The 19,705-nt window shown below is 64.4% G+C and overlaps 5 pseudogenes; all 5 read left to right on the plus strand.

Annotated features, from left to right (window-relative positions):
* Window positions 1-3,240: 3,240 nt before the first annotated feature.
* LOC142861373 (uncharacterized) lies at window positions 3,241-3,359 on the plus strand (annotated as a pseudogene).
* Window positions 3,360-6,902: 3,543 nt separating this feature from the next.
* On the plus strand, window positions 6,903-7,021 carry LOC142861361 (uncharacterized; annotated as a pseudogene).
* A 3,518-nt stretch (window positions 7,022-10,539) lies between these two features.
* Window positions 10,540-10,658, plus strand: LOC142861394 (uncharacterized; annotated as a pseudogene).
* A 3,522-nt stretch (window positions 10,659-14,180) lies between these two features.
* LOC142861362 (uncharacterized) lies at window positions 14,181-14,299 on the plus strand (annotated as a pseudogene).
* Window positions 14,300-17,821: 3,522 nt separating this feature from the next.
* Window positions 17,822-17,940, plus strand: LOC142861364 (uncharacterized; annotated as a pseudogene).
* The last annotated feature ends 1,765 nt before the right edge of the window (window positions 17,941-19,705 follow it).

Raw genomic sequence — 19,705 nt, forward strand, 5'->3', positions numbered from 1 at the left:
AGGATGTCACTTTGAGCGAGTATGTGACCAGAACTCGTCCCGTTGCTTTTGGGGTTCTATGGGCTACACGTAGGAATCTCTGGTGGTGGCACTGGAGGTTGGGGGATCCGGAGTCACACCCAGACCTGCTCGACAGGCCTCCTTTTACTTTTCTTTTCGGATTCATGTTCTTAGAAAGTGTCTCTTATCTCTATGATTGCATTTTCTTTTCTCTCTCCTTTCTAGCAGATGATGGGAGTACAAGTATTGAGGTGACATGTGTTGCCCGTGCCCCCCTCCCCCCTGTCTCCTTATTTATTTCTCATTCTCTCCCAGCGTATTGTGGGGGTACCAATGTTCAGGTCGGGTGCATTGCTCTTTCCCCGCCTCCCCCCTCGGGTCAGAGCTTCAAGTGCGCCCATCCCCCAGTGGGTGCACACCCACCCCCTCCCTAATGGATGTGTATGCCCACCCCCTCCCCACGCCCGCCCGACACCCACCCGATGAAGGTGATTCCTCGCTGTCCACTTAGGTGTCCATCCGTTCGTACCAATTTGCCGGTGAGCGCGCGCACGTGGTGCTCGTGTGTCCGTTCTTGGGACACCTGGCCTACTGGAACGGGTTCCAGCTCTGGCCAGGAGAACACGAGAGGCGCCCTCTCACCGCTGCTCCTCACAGCCGAATGGCACTCCGTGGTGTCCACGCGCCGCATGTTATTAATGCACTCCTGGATGGATGGGCACTCGGATCGCTTCCACATCTTTGCGATTGTGAATTGTGCCCTAACTGTCACCCTACCCCTTACCCAGCCCGTCTCCTCTGCCCCTGCCTGACGCGCTCCTCCCCCGCCAGGCCCGTCACTGTCCTCGGCCCCTGCCCCTGCCTGACCGGCCCCTTCCCGCCCCGGCCCGTCACCGTCACCGTCACCGTCCGCTGCCCCTGCCTGACAGGCTCCTCCCCGCCCGGCCCACCACCTGGGCCACTGCCTGACTCGCTCCTCCCCGGCCAGGCCCGTCACTGTCCTGGGCCCCTGCCTGACCGGCTCCTTCCCGCCCGGCCTGTCACCGTCCTCGGCCCCTGCCTGACACGCTCCTCCCCGCCCGTCACCGTCCTCGGCCCCTGCCTGACCGGCTCCTCCGTCGCCTGGGCCTTCCAGGGGCTTGGTGTGGACGCTGCTTCCAGGAAGCCCTCCAGGAACCCGGCAGCAGGGCGGCCGCAGCAGTCTGGCGCAGGCATCGCTAAGTCGCCTGCCGGGGACGGGGACGCGGGGGCCCAGCCTGGTGTCTTCCCTGAGGCCCTGGGGCTGCCGCTCCCCGCAAGGGGAGAGCCTCGGAGGTGGGGACCGCCTCCTGATGGGGACGTCCACACAGCTCTCCACGTCGGATTCCGGGGCTCTCTGTCCTGCCTGAAGGCCCAGCTGGCCTGCGGGTCCTTAGAGTGGCAGAAACATCCTCAAACTGATATTGCGAGTCCGGTGGTTGTCTGCACTTTTGTGCTGGGCACCCCAGGGAGGCCCAGGGGCTGGCTGGACAACGCGGTCTGCTCGGGTGCTTTGGAGGAGCAACCGATGCCCTTTGGACTTTGGTAGCAGCGTCTCAGGTGTCTCTGAGCCCTGCGCCATGTCGGGGAGGAGGCCGGAGGGGCCGCGACCTGCAGTCGTGTTCCCGGGGTGGCACGGCATGTGGCTTCTTCCACAGGCTGCTTGGCCTGGGCTCCCTGCACCTGGGCCTTTGGGGGACTGGCCCTGTGCTTGCCAACGCTTCCTGCAGGGACCCGGAGCTGGGAGGTGGCATCTCCCAGCCCTGGGCCGGGCAGAGCCCCAGCGGGCCATGCCCACAACCTCTCTCAGCACGGGTCCCCCAGAAGGCTCCTTTGGGACCAGGATTCTCCTGCGGGTGACTTCTTAAAGTCTGGCCCCTGGATGGAGGGGCACCGGGAGCAGAGGAGCCGGAAGCGGAAGGGGGTGCCCATGCGAGGGGACATTTTCAGGCCAAGTACCAGCTTCAGCCTGATCCTCCTGGGAACCCCGGGGTGTACGTCACACCTCCTGGTTGTCCCGCTCTGAGACAAGGAGCCGGGCTTCGCATTCCCACAGCAGCCAGTCGTGGGCTGAGGACACCTGGGGCCTTGGGAACTCCCTGGCTTCTCTTTGGATTACCATTTGGAGCTGCTTGGGAATCGTGCCGCCACACACACCCGAGTGCAGGTGTCTTCTGCACAGACTGCGGGCCTCGCGCTTCTGAATGCCACTGGCTCGCCACCCACCCACGGGTGAACCTGGTCAGGGTGCTTTCTCTAAGGAGCCGACTCTGATCCGGGCGGGCTACCGGTGTCTCTGTTTGCTCGTTTCTTTCTTCCATGTCGGGAAAGTCTGCCTTACTGGGTGTGGAAATCTCCTATGCCTTTCCTCGCCTATTCTGTCAGCTTTCAAATTCTCTTTCAGTTGCCACCCTCACAGATGGATTAGGAAACTCTTTCCGGTGCACTCATTAGTGAAATGACCTCAAGGAAGCTCGAATCCAATATCTAATCGCCGGCTTTTAGCAAGTCCACACCCGAGGGTGGTTGGGGTCCAATCCAGCCCCGGGCCAGGCCCAGGCCCCTTGGACTGGGCCACAGGAGGACACGGAGCAGGGTCCCGGCCCCCACGGGAGCGGTGCCGGCAGTTCTCCAAGGGCTTGGGGGTTTTCCAGAGGTAGGAGATGGAGGGGACTGATTTCTTCAGCGCCCCCCAAACCACCCCGCCCCACCCCAGCCATGGGACACATCCCGAGAGACGCCCCTACACTCGCTCCCCTCCCCCATGCGCTGTGCCCCAGCCCTGGCCCTGGGGAATAGGCGGCAGCCCACCCACAGGGCGGGGGCGCAGCTGACAGGGGTTGTGCGGGAGGGCGGCCCCTGGCTGGGGTCAAAGGGTGAGCGCGCGTGCGCAGTCAGCGGCGGCGCGCTGGGGGTGGGGGCGGGTAGGTGAAGGAGGCGAGGTGAGGAGAGGAGGGGGGCTGGAAGGTCTCCACCTTGGCGGGTCCAGCCGTGGAGGCGCATCGTGTCTGTGTGTGTGTGTTTGTGTGTGTGTGTGTGTGTGTGTGTGTGTGTGTGTGTAGACAGCCCCCACCCCACCCCGCCCCGCCCCGTCCCTCACCTCAGTCCTCCGGAGTCCGCCCGACCGGGCCGGCCAACTGCACAGGCCCGGCGCGGGTCAGCGCTATCGCGGGGAAGCGCGGTGAGGCTGGCCTCTTGAGCGGGGCAGGGGCGCCCTCCGCGGTCTAGGGCCACACCACCCCGAACGCGCCCCATCTCGTCTGATCTCCGAAGCTAAGCAGCGTCGGGCCTGGTTAGTACTTGGATGGGAGACCGCCTGGGAATCCCGGGTGTCCTAGGCTTTTTTTTTTTTTTTTTTTTTTTTTTTTTTGCCTGTTGCTCTGTCCCCTTGCCGGGAGCGCGGCGGGGCGGCGGTCCGGCGGATCACCCCCACCCTCAGCGCCCGCCGCGGTGCCTGCCGCCCCAGCCCGCACCGTGGGGCCTCCTCTTGTCCCAAGCCGGGACACCGTCGCCACGGGGCAGCATGCGTGCCATCTGGACTGTCCGGTCTCAGTCCAAAGGTCTGGTCTGTGGGAAACGACACGCTGGAGGAAACCTGGAGAGTCTGAGAGGGGAGGGAGTTCCGGAAGGATTCCAGGATGTCACTTTGAGCGAGTATGTGACCAGAACTCGTCCCGTTGCTTTTGGGGTTCTATGGGCTACACGTAGGAATCTCTGGTGGTGGCACTGGAGGTTGGGGGATCCGGAGTCACACCCAGACCTGCTCGACAGGCCTCCTTTTACTTTTCTTTTCGGATTCATGTTCTTAGAAAGTGTCTCTTATCTCTATGATTGCATTTTCTTTTCTCTCTCCTTTCTAGCAGATGATGGGAGTACAAGTATTGAGGTGACATGTGTTGCCCGTGCCCCCCTCCCCCCTGTCTCCTTATTTATTTCTCATTCTCTCCCAGCGTATTGTGGGGGTACCAATGTTCAGGTCGGGTGCATTGCTCTTTCCCCGCCTCCCCCCTCGGGTCAGAGCTTCAAGTGCGCCCATCCCCCAGTGGGTGCGCACCCACCCCCTCCCTAATGGATGTGTATGCCCACCCCCTCCCCACGCCCGCCCGACACCCACCCGATGAAGGTGATTCCTCGCTGTCCACTTAGGTGTCCATCCGTTCCTACCAATTTGCCGGTGAGCGCGCGCACGTGGTGCTCGTGTGTCCGTTCTTGGGACACCTGGCCTACTGGAACGGGTTCCAGCTCTGGCCAGGAGAACACGAGAGGCGCCCCCTCACCGCTGCTCCTCACAGCCGAATGGCACTCCGTGGTGTCCACGCGCCACATGTTACTAATGCACTCCTGGATGGATGGGCACTCGGGTCGCTTCCACATCTTTGCGATTGTGAATTGTGCCCTAACTGTCACCCTACCCCTTACCCAGCCCGTCTCCTCTGCCCCTGCCTGACGCGCTCCTCCCCCGCCAGGCCCGTCACTGTCCTCGGCCCCTGCCCCTGCCTGACCGGCCCCTTCCCGCCCCGGCCCGTCACCGTCCTCTGCCCCTGCCTGACAGGCTCCTCTCCGCCCGGCCCACCACCTGGGCCACTGCCTGACTCGCTCCTCCCCGGCCAGGCCCGTCACTGTCCTGGGCCCCCGCCTGACCGGCTCCTTCCCGCCCGGCCTGTCACCGTCCTGGGCCCCTGCCTGACACGCTCCTCCCCGCCCGTCACCGTCCTCGGCCCCTGCCTGACCGGCTCCTCCGTCGCCTGGGCCTTCCAGGGGCTTGGTGTGGACGCTGCTTCCAGGAAGCCCTCCAGGAACCCGGCAGCAGGGCGGCCGCAGCAGTCTGGCGCAGGCATCGCTAAGTCGCCTGCCGGGGACGGGGACGTGCCCCGCTGTGCCGCGGGGGCCCAGCCTGGTGTCTTCCCTGAGGCCCTGGGGCTGCCGCTCCCCGCAAGGGGAGAGCCTCGGAGGTGGGGACCGCCTCCTGATGGGGACGTCCACGCAGCTCTCCACGTCGGATTCCGGGGCTCTCTGTCCTGCCTGAAGGCCCAGCTGGCCTGCGGGTCCTTAGAGTGGCAGGAACATCCTCAAACTGATATTGCGAGTCCGGGGGTTGTCTGCACTTTTGTGCTGGGCACCCCAGGGAGGCCCAGGGGCTGGCTGGACAACGCGGTCTGCTCGGGTGCTTTGGAGGAGCAACCGATGCCCTTTGGACTTTGGTAGCAGCGTCTCAGGTGTCTCTGAGCCCTGCGCCATGTCGGGGAGGAGGCGGGAGGGGCCGCGACCTGCAGTCGTGTTCCCGGGGTGGCACGGCATGTGGCTTCTTCCACAGGCTGCTTGGCCTGGGCTCCCTGCACCTGGGCCTTTGGGGGACTGGCCCTGTGCTTGCCAACGCTTCCTGCAGGGACCCGGAGCTGGGAGGTGGCATCTCCCAGCCCTGGGCCGGGCAGAGCCCCAGCGGGCCATGCCCACAACCTCTCTCAGCACGGGTCCCCCAGAAGGCTCCTTTGGGACCAGGATTCTCCTGCGGGTGACTTCTTAAAGTCTGGCCCCTGGATGGAGGGGCACCGGGAGCAGAGGAGCCGGAAGCGGAAGGGGGTGCCCATGCGAGGGGACATTTTCAGGCCAAGTACCAGCTTCAGCCTGATCCTCCTGGGAACCCCGGGGTGTACGTCACACCTCCTGGTTGTCCCGCTCTGAGACAAGGAGCCGGGCTTCGCATTCCCACAGCAGCCAGTCGTGGGCTGAGGACACCTGGGGCCTTGGGAACTCCCTGGCTTCTCTTTGGATTACCATTTGGAGCTGCTTGGGAATCGTGCCGCCACACACACCCGAGTGCAGGTGTCTTCTGCACAGACTGCGGGCCTCGCGCTTCTGAATGCCACTGGCTCGCCACCCACCCACGGGTGAACCTGGTCAGGGTGCTTTCTCTAAGGAGCCGACTCTGATCCGGGCGGGCTACCGGTGTCTCTGTTTGCTCGTTTCTTTCTTCCATGTCGGGAAAGTCTGCCTTACTGGGTGTGGAAATCTCCTATGCCTTTCCTCGCCTATTCTGTCAGCTTTCAAATTCTCTTTCAGTTGCCACCCTCACAGATGGATTAGGAAACTCTTTCCGGTGCACTCATTAGTGAAATGACCTCAAGGAAGCTGGAATCCAATATCTAATCGCCGGCTTTTAGCAAGTCCACACCCGAGGGTGGTTGGGGTCCAATCCAGCCCCGGGCCAGGCCCAGGCCCCTTGGACTGGGCCACAGGAGGACACGGAGCAGGGTCCCGGCCCCCACGGGAGCGGTGCCGGCAGTTCTCCAAGGGCTTGGGGGTTTTCCAGAGGTAGGAGATGGAGGGGACTGATTTCTTCAGCGCCCCCCAAACCACCCCGCCCCACCCCAGCCATGGGACACATCCCGAGAGACGCCCCTACACTCGCTCCCCTCCCCCATGCGCTGTGCCCCAGCCCTGGCCCTGGGGAATAGGCGGCAGCCCACCCACAGGGCGGGGGCGCAGCTGACAGGGGTTGTGCGGGAGGGCGGCCCCTGGCTGGGGTCAAAGGGTGAGCGCGCGTGCGCAGTCAGCGGCGGCGCGCTGGGGGTGGGGGCGGGTAGGTGAAGGAGGCGAGGTGAGGAGAGGAGGGGGGCTGGAAGGTCTCCACCTTGGCGGGTCCAGCCGTGGAGGCGCATCGTGTCTGTGTGTGTGTGTTTGTGTGTGTGTGTGTGTGTGTGTGTGTGTGTGTGTGTGTGTGTAGACAGCCCCCACCCCACCCCGCCCCGCCCCGTCCCTCACCTCAGTCCTCCGGAGTCCGCCCGACCGGGCCGGCCAACTGCACAGGCCCGGCGCGGGTCAGCGCTATCGCGGGGAAGCGCGGTGAGGCTGGCCTCTTGAGCGGGGCAGGGGCGCCCTCCGCGGTCTAGGGCCACACCACCCCGAACGCGCCCCATCTCGTCTGATCTCCGAAGCTAAGCAGCGTCGGGCCTGGTTAGTACTTGGATGGGAGACCGCCTGGGAATCCCGGGTGCCCTAGGCTTTTTTTTTTTTTTTTTTTTTTTTTTGCCTGTTGCTCTGTCCCCTTGCCGGGAGCGCGGCGGGGCGGCGGTCCGGCGGATCACCCCCACCCTCAGCGCCCGCCGCGGTGCCTGCCGCCCCAGCCCGCACCGTGGGGCCTCCTCTTGTCCCAAGCCGGGACACCGCCGCCACGGGGCAGCATGCGTGCCATCTGGACTGTCCGGTCTCAGTCCAAAGGTCTGGTCTGTGGGAAACGACACGCTGGAGGAAACCTGGAGAGTCTGAGAGGGGAGGGAGTTCCGGAAGGATTCCAGGATGTCACTTTGAGCGAGTATGTGACCAGAACTCGTCCCGTTGCTTTTGGGGTTCTATGGGCTACACGTAGGAATCTCTGGTGGTGGCACTGGAGGTTGGGGGATCCGGAGTCACACCCAGACCTGCTCGACAGGCCTCCTTTTACTTTTCTTTTCGGATTCATGTTCTTAGAAAGTGTCTCTTATCTCTATGATTGCATTTTCTTTTCTCTCTCCTTTCTAGCAGATGATGGGAGTACAAGTATTGAGGTGACATGTGTTGCCCGTGCCCCCCTCCCCCCTGTCTCCTTATTTATTTCTCATTCTCCCCCAGCGTATTGTGGGGGTACCAATGTTCAGGTCGGGTGCATTGCTCTTTCCCCGCCTCCCCCCTCGGGTCAGAGCTTCAAGTGCGCCCATCCCCCAGTCGGTGCGCACCCACCCCCTCCCTAATGGATGTGTATGCCCACCCCCTCCCCACGCCCGCCCGACACCCACCCGATGAAGGTGATTCCTCGCTGTCCACTTAGGTGTCCATCCGTTCGTACCAATTTGCCGGTGAGCGCGCACACGTGGTGCTCGTGTGTCCGTTCTTGGGACACCTGGCCTACTGGAACGGGTTCCAGCTCTGGCCAGGAGAACACGAGAGGCGCCCCCTCACCGCTGCTCCTCACAGCCGAATGGCACTCCGTGGTGTCCACGCGCCACATGTTACTAATGCACTCCTGGATGGATGGGCACTCGGGTCGCTTCCACATCTTTGCGATTGTGAATTGTGCCCTAACTGTCACCCTACCCCTTACCCAGCCCGTCTCCTCTGCCCCTGCCTGACGCGCTCCTCCCCCGCCAGGCCCGTCACTGTCCTCGGCCCCTGCCCCTGCCTGACCGGCCCCTTCCCGCCCCGGCCCGTCACCGTCACCGTCCTCTGCCCCTGCCTGACAGGCTCCTCTCCGCCCGGCCCACCACCTGGGCCACTGCCTGACTCGCTCCTCCCCGGCCAGGCCCGTCACTGTCCTGGGCCCCCGCCTGACCGGCTCCTTCCCGCCCGGCCTGTCACCGTCCTCGGCCCCTGCCTGACACGCTCCTCCCCGCCCGTCACCGTCCTCGGCCCCTGCCTGACCGGCTCCTCCGTCGCCTGGGCCTTCCAGGGGCTTGGTGTGGACGCTGCTTCCAGGAAGCCCTCCAGGAACCCGGCAGCAGGGCGGCCGCAGCAGTCTGGCGCAGGCATCGCTAAGTCGCCTGCCGGGGACGGGGACGCGGGGGCCCAGCCTGGTGTCTTCCCTGAGGCCCTGGGGCTGCCGCTCCCCGCAAGGGGAGAGCCTCGGAGGTGGGGACCGCCTCCTGATGGGGACGTCCACACAGCTCTCCACGTCGGATTCCGGGGCTCTCTGTCCTGCCTGAAGGCCCAGCTGGCCTGCGGGTCCTTAGAGTGGCAGAAACATCCTCAAACTGATATTGCGAGTCCGGTGGTTGTCTGCACTTTTGTGCTGGGCACCCCAGGGAGGCCCAGGGGCTGGCTGGACAACGCGGTCTGCTCGGGTGCTTTGGAGGAGCAACCGATGCCCTTTGGACTTTGGTAGCAGCGTCTCAGGTGTCTCTGAGCCCTGCGCCATGTCGGGGAGGAGGCCGGAGGGGCCGCGACCTGCAGTCGTGTTCCCGGGGTGGCACGGCATGTGGCTTCTTCCACAGGCTGCTTGGCCTGGGCTCCCTGCACCTGGGCCTTTGGGGGACTGGCCCTGTGCTTGCCAACGCTTCCTGCAGGGACCCGGAGCTGGGAGGTGGCATCTCCCAGCCCTGGGCCGGGCAGAGCCCCAGCGGGCCATGCCCACAACCTCTCTCAGCACGGGTCCCCCAGAAGGCTCCTTTGGGACCAGGATTCTCCTGCGGGTGACTTCTTAAAGTCTGGCCCCTGGATGGAGGGGCACCGGGAGTAGAGGAGCCGGAAGCGGAAGGGGGTGCCCATGCGAGGGGACATTTTCAGGCCAAGTACCAGCTTCAGCCTGATCCTCCTGGGAACCCCGGGGTGTACGTCACACCTCCTGGTTGTCCCGCTCTGAGACAAGGAGCCGGGCTTCGCATTCCCACAGCAGCCAGTCGTGGGCTGAGGACACCTGGGGCCTTGGGAACTCCCTGGCTTCTCTTTGGTTTACCATTTGGAGCTGCTTGGGAATCCTGCCGCCACACACACCCGAGTGCAGGTGTCTTCTGCACAGACTGCGGGCCTCGCGCTTCTGAATGCCACTGGCTCGCCACCCACCCACGGGTGAACCTGGTCAGGGTGCTTTCTCTAAGGAGCAGACTCTGATCCGGGCGGGCTACCGGTGTCTCTGTTTGCTCGTTTCTTTCTTCCATTTCGGGAAAGTCTTCCTTACTGGGTGTGGAAATCTCCTATGCCTTTCCTCGCCTATTCTGTCAGCTTTCAAATTCTCTTTCAGTTGCCACCCTCACAGATGGATTAGGAAACTCTTTTCGGTGCATTCATTAGTGAAATGACCTCAAGGAAGCTCGAATCCAATATCTAATCGCCGGCTTTTAGCAAGTCCACACCCGAGGGTGGTTGGGGTCCAATCCAGCCCCGGGCCAGGCCCAGGCCCCTTGGACTGGGCCACAGGAGGACACAGAGCAGGGTCCCGGCCCCCACGGGAGCGGTGCCGGCAGTTCTCCAAGGGCTTGGGGGTTTTCCAGAGGTAGGAGATGGAGGGGACTGATTTCTTCAGCGCCCCCCAAACCACCCCGCCCCACCCCAGCCGCCATGGGACACATCCCGAGAGACGCCCCTACACTCGCTCCCCTCCCCCATGCGCTGTGCCCCAGCCCTGGCCCTGGGGAATTGGCGGCAGCCCACCCACAGGGCGGGGGCGCAGCTGACAGGGGTTGTGCGGGAGGGCGGCCCCTGGCTGGGGTCAAAGGGTGAGCGCGCGTGCGCAGTCAGCGGCCGCGCGCTGGGGGTGGGGGCGGGTAGGTGAAGGAGGCGAGGTGAGGAGAGGAGGGGGGCTGGAAGGTCTCCACCTTGGCGGGTCCAGCCGTGGAGGCGCATCGTGTCTGTGTGTGTGTGTGTGTGTGTGTGTGTGTGTGTGTGTGTGTAGACAGCCCCCCACCCCACCCCGCCCCGCCCCGTCCCTCACCTCAGTCCTCCGGAGTCCGCCCGACCGGGCCGGCGAACTCCACAGGCCCGGCGCGGGTCAGCGCTATCGCGGGGAAGCGCGGTGAGGCTGGCCTCTTGAGCGGGGCAGGGGCGCCCTCCGCGGTCTACGGCCACACCACCCCGAACGCGCCCCATCTCGTCTGCTCTCAGAAGCTAAGCAGCGTCGGGCCTGGTTAGTACTTGGATGGAAGACCGCCTGGGAATCCCGGGTGCCCTAGGCTTTTTTTTTTTTTGCCTGTTGCTCTGTCCCCTTGCCGGGAGCGCGGCGGGGCGGCCGTCCGGCGGATCACCCCCACCCTCAGCGCCCGCCGCGGTGCCTGCCGCCCCAGCCCGCACCGTGGGGCCTCCTCTTGTCCCAAGCCGGGACACCTCCGCCACGGGGCAGCATGCGTGCCATCTGGACTGTCAGGTCTCAGACCAAAGGTCTGGTCTGTGGGAACCGACACGCTGGAGGAAACCTCGAGAGTCTGAGAGGGGAGGGAGTTCCGGAAGGATTCCAGGATGTCACTTTGAGCGAGTATGTGACCAGAACTCGTCCCGTTGCTTTTGTGGTTCTATGGGCTACACGTAGGAATCTCTGGTGGTGGCACTGGAGGTTGGGGGATCCGGAGTCACACCCAGACCTGCTCGACAGGCCTCCTTTTACTTTTCTTTTCGGATTCATTTTCTTAGAAAGTGTCTCTTATCTCTATGATTGCATTTTCTCTTCTCTCTCTTTTCAAGCAGATGATGGGAGTACAAGTATTGAGGTGACATGTGTTGCCCGTGCCCCCCTCCCCCCTGTCTCCTTATTTATTTCTCATTTTCTCCCAGCGTATTGTGGGGGTACCAATGTTCAGGTCGGGTGCATTGCTCTTTCCCCGCCTCCCCCCTCGGGTCAGAGCTTCAAGTGCGCCCATCCCCCAGTGGGTGCGCACCCACCCCCTCCCTAATGGATGTGTATGCCCACCCCCTCCCCACGCCCGCCCGACACCCACCCGATGAAGGTGATTCCTCGCTGTCCACTTAGGTGTCCATCCGTTCGTACCAATTTGCCGGTGAGCGCGCGCACGTGGTGCTCGTGTGTCCGTTCTTGGGACACCTGGCCTACTGGAACGGGTTCCAGCTCTGGCCAGGAGAACACGAGAGGCGCCCTCTCACCGCTGCTCCTCACAGCCGAATGGCACTCCGTGGTGTCCACGCGCCGCATGTTATTAATGCACTCCTGGATGGATGGGCACTCGGGTCGCTTCCACATCTTTGCGATTGTGAATTGTGCCCTGTCACCCTACCCCTTACCCAGCCCGTCTCCTCTGCCCCTGCCTGACGCGCTCCTCCCCCGCCAAGCCCGTCACTGTCCTCGGCCCCTGCCCCTGCCTGACCGGCCGCTTCCCGCCCCGGCCCGTCACCGTCACCGTCCTCTGCCCCTGCCTGACAGGCTCCTCTCCGCCCGGCCCACCACCTGGGCCACTGCCTGACTCGCTCCTCCCCGGCCAGGCCCGTCACTGTCCTGGGCCCCCGCCTGACCGGCTCCTTCCCGCCCGGCCTGTCACCGTCCTGGGCCCCTGCCTGACACGCTCCTCCCCGCCCGTCACCGTCCTCGGCCCCTGCCTGACCGGCTCCTCCGTCGCCTGGGCCTTCCAGGGGCTTGGTGTGGACGCTGCTTCCAGGAAGCCCTCCAGGAACCCGGCAGCAGGGCGGCCGCAGCAGTCTGGCGCAGGCATCGCTAAGTCGCCTGCCGGGGACGGGGACGTGCCCCGCTGTGCCGCGGGGGCCCAGCCTGGTGTCTTCCCTGAGGCCCTGGGGCTGCCGCTCCCCGCAAGGGGAGAGCCTCGGAGGTGGGGACCGCCTCCTGATGGGGACGTCCACGCAGCTCTCCACGTCGGATTCCGGGGCTCTCTGTCCTGCCTGAAGGCCCAGCTGGCCTGCGGGTCCTTAGAGTGGCAGGAACATCCTCAAACTGATATTGCGAGTCCGGGGGTTGTCTGCACTTTTGTGCTGGGCACCCCAGGGAGGCCCAGGGGCTGGCTGGACAACGCGGTCTGCTCGGGTGCTTTGGAGGAGCAACCGATGCCCTTTGGACTTTGGTAGCAGCGTCTCAGGTGTCTCTGAGCCCTGCGCCATGTCGGGGAGGAGGCGGGAGGGGCCGCGACCTGCAGTCGTGTTCCCGGGGTGGCACGGCATGTGGCTTCTTCCACAGGCTGCTTGGCCTGGGCTCCCTGCACCTGGGCCTTTGGGGGACTGGCCCTGTGCTTGCCAACGCTTCCTGCAGGGACCCGGAGCTGGGAGGTGGCATCTCCCAGCCCTGGGCCGGGCAGAGCCCCAGCGGGCCATGCCCACAACCTCTCTCAGCACGGGTCCCCCAGAAGGCTCCTTTGGGACCAGGATTCTCCTGCGGGTGACTTCTTAAAGTCTGGCCCCTGGATGGAGGGGCACCGGGAGCAGAGGAGCCGGAAGCGGAAGGGGGTGCCCATGCGAGGGGACATTTTCAGGCCAAGTACCAGCTTCAGCCTGATCCTCCTGGGAACCCCGGGGTGTACGTCACACCTCCTGGTTGTCCCGCTCTGAGACAAGGAGCCGGGCTTCGCATTCCCACAGCAGCCAGTCGTGGGCTGAGGACACCTGGGGCCTTGGGAACTCCCTGGCTTCTCTTTGGATTACCATTTGGAGCTGCTTGGGAATCGTGCCGCCACACACACCCGAGTGCAGGTGTCTTCTGCACAGACTGCGGGCCTCGCGCTTCTGAATGCCACTGGCTCGCCACCCACCCACGGGTGAACCTGGTCAGGGTGCTTTCTCTAAGGAGCCGACTCTGATCCGGGCGGGCTACCGGTGTCTCTGTTTGCTCGTTTCTTTCTTCCATGTCGGGAAAGTCTGCCTTACTGGGTGTGGAAATCTCCTATGCCTTTCCTCGCCTATTCTGTCAGCTTTCAAATTCTCTTTCAGTTGCCACCCTCACAGATGGATTAGGAAACTCTTTCCGGTGCACTCATTAGTGAAATGACCTCAAGGAAGCTCGAATCCAATATCTAATCGCCGGCTTTTAGCAAGTCCACACCCGAGGGTGGTTGGGGTCCAATCCAGCCCCGGGCCAGGCCCAGGCCCCTTGGACTGGGCCACAGGAGGACACGGAGCAGGGTCCCGGCCCCCACGGGAGCGGTGCCGGCAGTTCTCCAAGGGCTTGGGGGTTTTCCAGAGGTAGGAGATGGAGGGGACTGATTTCTTCAGCGCCCCCCAAACCACCCCGCCCCACCCCAGCCATGGGACACATCCCGAGAGACGCCCCTACACTCGCTCCCCTCCCCCATGCGCTGTGCCCCAGCCCTGGCCCTGGGGAATAGGCGGCAGCCCACCCACAGGGCGGGGGCGCAGCTGACAGGGGTTGTGCGGGAGGGCGGCCCCTGGCTGGGGTCAAAGGGTGAGCGCGCGTGCGCAGTCAGCGGCGGCGCGCTGGGGGTGGGGGCGGGTAGGTGAAGGAGGCGAGGTGAGGAGAGGAGGGGGGCTGGAAGGTCTCCACCTTGGCGGGTCCAGCCGTGGAGGCGCATCGTGTCTGTGTGTGTGTGTTTGTGTGTGTGTGTGTGTGTGTGTGTGTGTGTGTGTGTAGACAGCCCCCACCCCACCCCGCCCCGCCCCGTCCCTCACCTCAGTCCTCCGGAGTCCGCCCGACCGGGCCGGCCAACTGCACAGGCCCGGCGCGGGTCAGCGCTATCGCGGGGAAGCGCGGTGAGGCTGGCCTCTTGAGCGGGGCAGGGGCGCCCTCCGCGGTCTAGGGCCACACCACCCCGAACGCGCCCCATCTCGTCTGATCTCCGAAGCTAAGCAGCGTCGGGCCTGGTTAGTACTTGGATGGGAGACCGCCTGGGAATCCCGGGTGCCCTAGGCTTTTTTTTTTTTTTTGCCTGTTGCTCTGTCCCCTTGCCGGGAGCGCGGCGGGGCGGCGGTCCGGCGGATCACCCCCACCCTCAGCGCCCGCCGCGGTGCCTGCCGCCCCAGCCCGCACCGTGGGGCCTCCTCTTGTCCCAAGCCGGGACACCGCCGCCACGGGGCAGCATGCGTGCCATCTGGACTGTCCGGTCTCAGTCCAAAGGTCTGGTCTGTGGGAAACGACACGCTGGAGGAAACCTGGAGAGTCTGAGAGGGGAGGGAGTTCCGGAAGGATTCCAGGATGTCACTTTGAGCGAGTATGTGACCAGAACTCGTCCCGTTGCTTTTGGGGTTCTATGGGCTACACGTAGGAATCTCTGGTGGTGGCACTGGAGGTTGGGGGATCCGGAGTCACACCCAGACCTGCTCGACAGGCCTCCTTTTACTTTTCTTTTCGGATTCATGTTCTTAGAAAGTGTCTCTTATCTCTATGATTGCATTTTCTTTTCTCTCTCCTTTCTAGCAGATGATGGGAGTACAAGTATTGAGGTGACATGTGTTGCCCGTGCCCCCCTCCCCCCTGTCTCCTTATTTATTTCTCATTCTCTCCCAGCGTATTGTGGGGGTACCAATGTTCAGGTCGGGTGCATTGCTCTTTCCCCGCCTCCCCCCTCGGGTCAGAGCTTCAAGTGCGCCCATCCCCCAGTGGGTGCGCACCCACCCCCTCCCTAATGGATGTGTATGCCCACCCCCTCCCCACGCCCGCCCGACACCCACCCGATGAAGGTGATTCCTCGCTGTCCACTTAGGTGTCCATCCGTTCCTACCAATTTGCCGGTGAGCGCGCGCACGTGGTGCTCGTGTGTCCGTTCTTGGGACACCTGGCCTACTGGAACGGGTTCCAGCTCTGGCCAGGAGAACACGAGAGGCGCCCCCTCACCGCTGCTCCTCACAGCCGAATGGCACTCCGTGGTGTCCACGCGCCACATGTTACTAATGCACTCCTGGATGGATGGGCACTCGGGTCGCTTCCACATCTTTGCGATTGTGAATTGTGCCCTAACTGTCACCCTACCCCTTACCCAGCCCGTCTCCTCTGCCCCTGCCTGACGCGCTCCTCCCCCGCCAGGCCCGTCACTGTCCTCGGCCCCTGCCCCTGCCTGACCGGCCCCTTCCCGCCCCGGCCCGTCACCGTCCTCTGCCCCTGCCTGACAGGCTCCTCTCCGCCCGGCCCACCACCTGGGCCACTGCCTGACTCGCTCCTCCCCGGCCAGGCCCGTCACTGTCCTGGGCCCCCGCCTGACCGGCTCCTTCCCGCCCGGCCTGTCACCGTCCTGGGCCCCTGCCTGACACGCTCCTCCCCGCCCGTCACCGTCCTCGGCCCCTGCCTGACCGGCTCCTCCGTCGCCTGGGCCTTCCAGGGGCTTGGTGTGGACGCTGCTTCCAGGAAGCCCTCCAGGAACCCGGCAGCAGGGCGGCCGCAGCAGTCTGGCGCAGGCATCGCTAAGTCGCCTGCCGGGGACGGGGACGTGCCCCGCTGTGCCGCGGGGGCCCAGCCTGGTGTCTTCCCTGAGGCCCTGGGGCTGCCGCTCCCCGCAAGGGGAGAGCCTCGGAGGTGGGGACCGCCTCCTGATGGGGACGTCCACGCAGCTCTCCACGTCGGATTCCGGGGCTCTCTGTCCTGCCTGAAGGCCCAGCTGGCCTGCGGGTCCTTAGAGTGGCAGGAACATCCTCAAACTGATATTGCGAGTCCGGGGGTTGTCTGCACTTTTGTGCTGGGCACCCCAGGGAGGCCCAGGGGCTGGCTGGACAACGCGGTCTGCTCGGGTGCTTTGGAGGAGCAACCGATGCCCTTTGGACTTTGGTAGCAGCGTCTCAGGTGTCTCTGAGCCCTGCGCCATGTCGGGGAGGAGGCGGGAGGGGCCGCGACCTGCAGTCGTGTTCCCGGGGTGGCACGGCATGTGGCTTCTTCCACAGGCTGCTTGGCCTGGGCTCCCTGCACCTGGGCCTTTGGGGGACTGGCCCTGTGCTTGCCAACGCTTCCTGCAGGGACCCGGAGCTGGGAGGTGGCATCTCCCAGCCCTGGGCCGGGCAGAGCCCCAGCGGGCCATGCCCACAACCTCTCTCAGCACGGGTCCCCCAGAAGGCTCCTTTGGGACCAGGATTCTCCTGCGGGTGACTTCTTAAAGTCTGGCCCCTGGATGGAGGGGCACCGGGAGCAGAGGAGCCGGAAGCGGAAGGGGGTGCCCATGCGAGGGGACATTTTCAGGCCAAGTACCAGCTTCAGCCTGATCCTCCTGGGAACCCCGGGGTGTACGTCACACCTCCTGGTTGTCCCGCTCTGAGACAAGGAGCCGGGCTTCGCATTCCCACAGCAGCCAGTCGTGGGCTGAGGACACCTGGGGCCTTGGGAACTCCCTGGCTTCTCTTTGGATTACCATTTGGAGCTGCTTGGGAATCGTGCCGCCACACACACCCGAGTGCAGGTGTCTTCTGCACAGACTGCGGGCCTCGCGCTTCTGAATGCCACTGGCTCGCCACCCACCCACGGGTGAACCTGGTCAGGGTGCTTTCTCTAAGGAGCCGACTCTGATCCGGGCGGGCTACCGGTGTCTCTGTTTGCTCGTTTCTTTCTTCCATGTCGGGAAAGTCTGCCTTACTGGGTGTGGAAATCTCCTATGCCTTTCCTCGCCTATTCTGTCAGCTTTCAAATTCTCTTTCAGTTGCCACCCTCACAGATGGATTAGGAAACTCTTTCCGGTGCACTCATTAGTGAAATGACCTCAAGGAAGCTGGAATCCAATATCTAATCGCCGGCTTTTAGCAAGTCCACACCCGAGGGTGGTTGGGGTCCAATCCAGCCCCGGGCCAGGCCCAGGCCCCTTGGACTGGGCCACAGGAGGACACGGAGCAGGGTCCCGGCCCCCACGGGAGCGGTGCCGGCAGTTCTCCAAGGGCTTGGGGGTTTTCCAGAGGTAGGAGATGGAGGGGACTGATTTCTTCAGCGCCCCCCAAACCACCCCGCCCCACCCCAGCCATGGGACACATCCCGAGAGACGCCCCTACACTCGCTCCCCTCCCCCATGCGCTGTGCCCCAGCCCTGGCCCTGGGGAATAGGCGGCAGCCCACCCACAGGGCGGGGGCGCAGCTGACAGGGGTTGTGCGGGAGGGCGGCCCCTGGCTGGGGTCAAAGGGTGAGCGCGCGTGCGCAGTCAGCGGCGGCGCGCTGGGGGTGGGGGCGGGTAGGTGAAGGAGGCGAGGTGAGGAGAGGAGGGGGGCTGGAAGGTCTCCACCTTGGCGGGTCCAGCCGTGGAGGCGCATCGTGTCTGTGTGTGTGTGTTTGTGTGTGTGTGTGTGTGTGTGTGTGTGTGTGTGTGTAGACAGCCCCCACCCCACCCCGCCCCGCCCCGTCCCTCACCTCAGTCCTCCGGAGTCCGCCCGACCGGGCCGGCCAACTGCACAGGCCCGGCGCGGGTCAGCGCTATCGCGGGGAAGCGCGGTGAGGCTGGCCTCTTGAGCGGGGCAGGGGCGCCCTCCGCGGTCTAGGGCCACACCACCCCGAACGCGCCCCATCTCGTCTGATCTCCGAAGCTAAGCAGCGTCGGGCCTGGTTAGTACTTGGATGGGAGACCGCCTGGGAATCCCGGGTGCCCTAGGCTTTTTTTTTTTTTTTTTTTTTTTTTTGCCTGTTGCTCTGTCCCCTTGCCGGGAGCGCGGCGGGGCGGCGGTCCGGCGGATCACCCCCACCCTCAGCGCCCGCCGCGGTGCCTGCCGCCCCAGCCCGCACCGTGGGGCCTCCTCTTGTCCCAAGCCGGGACACCGCCGCCACGGGGCAGCATGCGTGCCATCTGGACTGTCCGGTCTCAGTCCAAAGGTCTGGTCTGTGGGAAACGACACGCTGGAGGAAACCTGGAGAGTCTGAGAGGGGAGGGAGTTCCGGAAGGATTCCAGGATGTCACTTTGAGCGAGTATGTGACCAGAACTCGTCCCGTTGCTTTTGGGGTTCTATGGGCTACACGTAGGAATCTCTGGTGGTGGCACTGGAGGTTGGGGGATCCGGAGTCACACCCAGACCTGCTCGACAGGCCTCCTTTTACTTTTCTTTTCGGATTCATGTTCTTAGAAAGTGTCTCTTATCTCTATGATTGCATTTTCTTTTCTCTCTCCTTTCTAGCAGATGATGGGAGTACAAGTATTGAGGTGACATGTGTTGCCCGTGCCCCCCTCCCCCCTGTCTCCTTATTTATTTCTCATTCTCCCCCAGCGTATTGTGGGGGTACCAATGTTCAGGTCGGGTGCATTGCTCTTTCCCCGCCTCCCCCCTCGGGTCAGAGCTTCAAGTGCGCCCATCCCCCAGTCGGTGCGCACCCACCCCCTCCCTAATGGATGTGTATGCCCACCCCCTCCCCACGCCCGCCCGACACCCACCCGATGAAGGTGATTCCTCGCTGTCCACTTAGGTGTCCATCCGTTCGTACCAATTTGCCGGTGAGCGCGCACACGTGGTGCTCGTGTGTCCGTTCTTGGGACACCTGGCCTACTGGAACGGGTTCCAGCTCTGGCCAGGAGAACACGAGAGGCGCCCCCTCACCGCTGCTCCTCACAGCCGAATGGCACTCCGTGGTGTCCACGCGCCACATGTTACTAATGCACTCCTGGATGGATGGGCACTCGGGTCGCTTCCACATCTTTGCGATTGTGAATTGTGCCCTAACTGTCACCCTACCCCTTACCCAGCCCGTCTCCTCTGCCCCTGCCTGACGCGCTCCTCCCCCGCCAGGCCCGTCACTGTCCTCGGCCCCTGCCCCTGCCTGACCGGCCCCTTCCCGCCCCGGCCCGTCACCGTCACCGTCCTCTGCCCCTGCCTGACAGGCTCCTCTCCGCCCGGCCCACCACCTGGGCCACTGCCTGACTCGCTCCTCCCCGGCCAGGCCCGTCACTGTCCTGGGCCCCCGCCTGACCGGCTCCTTCCCGCCCGGCCTGTCACCGTCCTCGGCCCCTGCCTGACACGCTCCTCCCCGCCCGTCACCGTCCTCGGCCCCTGCCTGACCGGCTCCTCCGTCGCCTGGGCCTTCCAGGGGCTTGGTGTGGACGCTGCTTCCAGGAAGCCCTCCAGGAACCCGGCAGCAGGGCGGCCGCAGCAGTCTGGCGCAGGCATCGCTAAGTCGCCTGCCGGGGACGGGGACGTGCCCCGCTGTGCCGCGGGGGCCCAGCCTGGTGTCTTCCCTGAGGCCCTGGGGCTGCCGGGACCGCCTCCTGATGGGGACGTCCACGCAGCTCTCCACGTCGGATTCCGGGGCTCTCTGTCCTGCCTGAAGGCCCAGCTGGCCTGCGGGTCCTTAGAGTGGCAGGAACATCCTCAAACTGATATTGCGAGTCCGGGGGTTGTCTGCACTTTTGTGCTGGGCACCCCAGGGAGGCCCA

The sequence above is a fragment of the Microcebus murinus genome, chromosome 16 (genome assembly GCF_040939455.1).
Source record: "Microcebus murinus isolate Inina chromosome 16, M.murinus_Inina_mat1.0, whole genome shotgun sequence".
In the NCBI taxonomy this organism is placed as follows: Eukaryota; Metazoa; Chordata; class Mammalia; order Primates; family Cheirogaleidae; genus Microcebus; species Microcebus murinus.